The sequence below is a fragment of the Haematobia irritans genome, chromosome 4 (genome assembly GCF_050003625.1).
Source record: "Haematobia irritans isolate KBUSLIRL chromosome 4, ASM5000362v1, whole genome shotgun sequence".
NCBI lineage: Eukaryota > Metazoa > Arthropoda > Insecta > Diptera > Muscidae > Haematobia > Haematobia irritans.
This window is the reverse complement of record NC_134400.1, coordinates 105492843-105498068: the sequence shown is the minus strand read 5'-3', so window position 1 is coordinate 105498068 and position 5226 is coordinate 105492843. Positions and strand designations below refer to the sequence as shown.

Genomic DNA, 5226 nt, shown 5'->3' with positions numbered 1-5226 from the left:
GTCGCAGAGTTCCTCGATCTGGTCACAAGCTGAAGTACCAAAGCGTATTACATAAAAAGGGATGAAATCACAATAAACTGTTACAACAACAACAACCTATTGATGAAGAGCTGTAAGGATTTAAAGCAAAATCTGCAGCCAAAAAACATGAACCTTTTATTTATACACGGGCGAAAAAGACTGTTTTTCGTATGTTTCGGTGTAAAAATTATAAGTTCAAAATTTTAGCACATTATTTTTATGTGAAATCATATAATATTCATAGACAAAAAAAATTACAAACATATTTTATATAGAGGCATTTTTTTGATCCGATGCGGTTGAAATTTGGTACGTGATGTTAGTATATATCATCTGACAACCATGCAAAAATTGATCCATATCATGTTATAATTATATATATATATATATATAGCTGCCATATAAACCAGTTTCTAGATTTGCCTTTAGCAGCCTCTTGGAGAGGCACATTTCATCACATCCGCATAAAAAAATCACACAAATCTACAATGAAAGTATAGAGAGTACACTATGCCTTACCAAAATGACTTTAATCTTGTGAAAAAGACCACCAGAGATGGTCTGTCGTAAACTGTAAGGTGTTTGACATACATTTACGACGTATTTTACCATACGTCAAAAACGTCGTTAACCTTCGTAAAATACTTAGTTTTTGACAATATACGAATTTCTATTGAATACTTTTTTTAGAACCGTTTATTTCGTACTTTTTATACCCACCACCATAGAATGGTGACGGGGGTATAATAAGTTTGTCATTCCGTTTGTAACACATCGAAATATCGATTTCCGACTATATAAAGTATATATATTCTTGATCAGGGAAATTCTAAGACGATATAACGATGTCCGTCTGTCCGTCTGTCTGTTGTAATCACGCTACAGTCTTCAATAATGAAGCAATCGTGCTGAAATTTTGCACAAACTCGTCTTTTGTCTGCAGGCAGGTCAAGTTCGAAGATGGGCTATATCGGTCCAGGTTTTGATATAGTCCCCATATAAACCGACCTTCCAATTTGGGGTCTTGGGCTTATAGATATCGTAGTTTTTATCCAATTTGCCAGAAATTTGAAATCTAGAGGTATTTTATGACAATAAAGAGGTGTGCCAAAAATGGTGAGTATCGGTCCGTGTTTTGGTATAGCCCCCATATAGACCGATCTCCCGATTTTACTTCTTGGGCTTATAGAAACCGCAGTTTTTATTCAATTTACCTGAAATTGGAAATCTAGAGGTATTGTAGGACTACAAATACGTGTGCCAAAAATTGTGAGTATCGGTCCATGTTTTGGTATGGTCCCCATATAAAACGACCTCCCGATTTGGGGTCTTGGGCTTATAGAAACCGTAGTTTTTATCCAATTTGTCTGAAATTGGAAATCTAGAGATATTTGAGAACCATAAAGAGGTGTGCCGAAAATTGTGAGTATCGGTCCATATTTTGGTATAGCCCCCATATAGACCGATATCCCGATTTTACTTCTTGGGCTTCTAGAATCCGAAGTTTTTATCCTATTTGCTTAAAATTGGAAATCTAGAGGTATTTTCGGGTCATAGGTTAGGTTAGCTTATGTGGCAGCCCGATGTATCAAGCTCACTTAGACTATTCAGTCCATTGTGATACCACAGTGGTGAACTTCTCTCTTATCACTGAGTGCTGCCCGATTCCATGTTAAGCTCAATGACAAGGGACCTCCTTTTTATAGCCGAGTCCGAACGGCGTTCCACATTCCAGTGAAACCACTTAGAGAAGCTTTGAAACCCTCAGAAATGTCACCAGCATTGCTGAGGTGGGATAATCCACCGCTGAAAAACTTTTTGGTGTTCGGTCGTAGCAGGAATCGAACCCACGACCTTGTGTATGCAAGGCGGGCATGCTAACCATTGCACCACGGTGGCTCCCTATTTTCGGGTCATAAAGAGGTGTGCCGAAAACGGTGAGTATCGGTCCATATTTTAGTATAGCCCCCATAAGAACGATCTCCCGATTTAACTCCTTTGGTTTCTCTATTTGCCTGAAATTGTAAATATTCTGGTATTTTAGGCTCACAAAAACGTGTATAGTATTAAGTTTTTATCGGTCCATGTTGTAATGCCTCCATATAGACCGACTTCACTTCTTGAGGGTGTAGAAGGCGCACTGATCATGAAAATTGCTTGAAACTTAATGTAAAATTTCCAGATTTTACTTCTACAGATTTAAGATTTCAAATCATTTTCTTGCACACTTACAAGAGATGTTAATGATTCATCTAAAACTCAAACAAAAATGGTTCTTATAAATCCAGAATCTGATATAGTCCTCATAGGTGAAATCTTTAAATTTATCTTCGGGAAGTGTCCTCAAGTCCTCAAGCCCTCCTGAAATTTCAAAGGAAACCCTAATATTTGGTTGATTGTGGTGGGTATTTAAGATTCGGCCCGGCTGAACTTACTGCTGTATATACTTGTTTTTTTTTTTTTTTAATTTTTGTATTTATGAATGACTTTAATTGTAAAAAAGAAAATGCTAACCTTCGTCAAATACTTAGTTTTTAGCAAAAATATTTTTTTTGTACAGTAGGTTTATTAGAACCATTTATGTCTTACTTGATTTGAGAATGATTATTAATAAATTATTAAATCTGCGTTGTACCTAAATCCGATTTGTGCCACAACAATGAAAACGAGTTGCATTCAAATGTTTATGCCAGCGAATCGTGCAAATTTCGTTTGAATAAAAATTTCAAAATATTATTATAAAAAAAAATCTAAAATACTTCAATATGACGTTTTCATAGCTTAGGATACTAAACATAGTTTTTGAAATCAAATCTAAGGGTTCTGTAGGCGTTTTTGACATTTATACAGGTTTATACAGGTATATGAGGTTTTCGACGTTTACAAATTTTTGACAGTAGAAAACCGAAAAAATTGCTACTTGGACCAACTCTGAAGACCACACACAATAATCGACAAAATTGTACGAAAATATTTTGTAAGAAATTGAGAATCAGATATTTCTAACTAAAGTAGCACGACTACAAGATATTTCTAGCTAAAGTAGCAAATAGAGGTCTGCATCGAATAACTTTTCACTACATGTATGCAATTCGCTGTCGAATATAGTACATACACTGTCTTTCTCTCAGAGCGCAAGTAGTGAAGTGAAGAGAACACTTGCTTGTCAAATACCACCAAGTAATTATCCGAAAAAATATGTGTTCCGAAAAAAACGAACAATTAAAATGCAAGTACACACAAAAAAAATTTTTTTGATTTCAATCACGAAAATCGCGGATTCAATCATTTTTTTAATTGAAATGTCTTCAATCACGAAAATGATAGTATCAATCACCCATTTTGATTGAAAACCAACACGATTTTTAATTAAAAATTTAATTGACTTTTGTCACGGAATCAATTAATTGTGTGATTGAATCAATTAAAAACGTGATTGATTTTTAACATAAAATTCAATCATAGTTTTAATTGAATCAATTAAAATTTTAATTAATTTCGCGACAAAAATCAATCAACTATTTGATTCATTCAATTAAATAATTAATTGAAATTGGCTATAAATTTCGATCAAAAAATTTATATATTGCGACCTCAAAATCGTATTTAGTTTTTTTTTCTTTTGAAATAAAAGAAAATATGTGTTTCTTATAAAACATATTTAATATTTTATTATTTTTTGAATTATGCAATAGACAGATAATTTTGGTTCTTGTCATTTGTATTTTGTTCTAACATAACTTACAAATACAACTACTATCAATAACAACTATAGGGTGAAAAAATAAATTATATAAATCATTATCTTCCTTATAATAATAACCGTGTTAGCATGTTCCTTCTAATATGTAGATGCGCCTAGATTTCCAATAAATCAGCAGCCTGTAAGCTAAATTAGTTTTTCTGAAAGTAAACAGAATAATTCGAATTTCATTTTGTTCAATTAAAAGTTAATTTTGTTAAACATTACCTGCATAGAATATCAAGTTCAATTCATAGTTCCAGTTTGCAGATTTATAATCTTCTTTTGCAGTTGTAGTCTTTTATCATAAAAATGTGTATTAAGGAGCTCGGTAATTTAATTTTAGTAACAATTCCTTTCCAAAATTTCCACACATTAAAAACGTCTATTAAAATTTGAACCAATCAAAGACAAAAATAATGGGAAAGCAATGTAATATTTGGTATTATATTGATGATACTTTGCAAATTCTGGAAATAAAAAAAAATATAAATGGAAAATACATATATTTATTATTTTCGGATATTTTTCATATTTTTAAATCCAAAAGAAAGAACTCTTTTACCATTACATAATTCAGCTCATTAGTTTATATACCAGATATACTGCTCTCTACTTGGGTTCAAACTGAAAAAGGCAGGTAAAACAAAAATGCAATTTAATGCCAACGCTACTTCGCAACTTCAAGGTGAATCTTCCACCAAACCCATACCGCTCTTGGTTTTAAGAAAACTAGGAGTGAAAAAAATTTATAATTTTAAAAGATCAATACGGTACCCACTTTTTTATTGCAAACATATTATTATATATTTGAAAAAATGATGGAGTTGATGGGATTGATTGGTCAATTTCACGAAATAAAATTGGTCACTAAAAGAAATGAATAAAAAATATATTATTTTAGTCCGTTTAATGTAAACAGGCTTCAATGGAAAACGGTATTCACATTTCACAATTTCTTACCTTCAATAAACGTAGATTGTTTTCCATTTTTACAATGCCACAAAACACAAACACAGGTAATTTCAAATGCGTTCTGTCATATATTTTTTTCAAACCTTTACCACGTGGCCGTTTGTTGTTGCACACTTTATTTATTTCAACCCTTTGCTATGATTTGTTGTTGCGTTCAAAATATTTATGCACACATTTTGAATGCAGCAGACAGAATGTCGCCAATCATGTTTTTCAATTTACGCGAAAAACAAAAACCCAACCGTTCGTTACGAGTTACTTCCACAGACTGATCTCTCCATCATACATTGTTGAATAAAAACCCATTCTCTTGTTCTCTTTTCGCTCTTTCCATTGCTCAAAATTATTCAGTTTCAATCACAAAGGTGATTGGATCAATCACATGTGTAATTGGAAACGGAAAAAATTTCAATCACGTTTGTAATTGAAAATTATTTCCGAATTGATTAAGAAATTGATTGAATCAATTAATATTTTAATTGGAAACG

At 32.4% G+C, this 5226-nt stretch overlaps 1 long non-coding RNA gene across 1 annotated transcript; it reads right to left on the bottom strand.

The window, feature by feature from the left end:
- Window positions 1-4052: 4052 nt before the first annotated feature.
- Window positions 4053-5226, bottom strand: LOC142236146 (uncharacterized). The gene is made up of 3 exons (XR_012721916.1): window positions 4727-5226; window positions 4329-4633; window positions 4053-4233 (listed from the first exon to the last, which is right to left on the bottom strand). It is a non-coding gene; the product is annotated as an uncharacterized LOC142236146 (long non-coding RNA).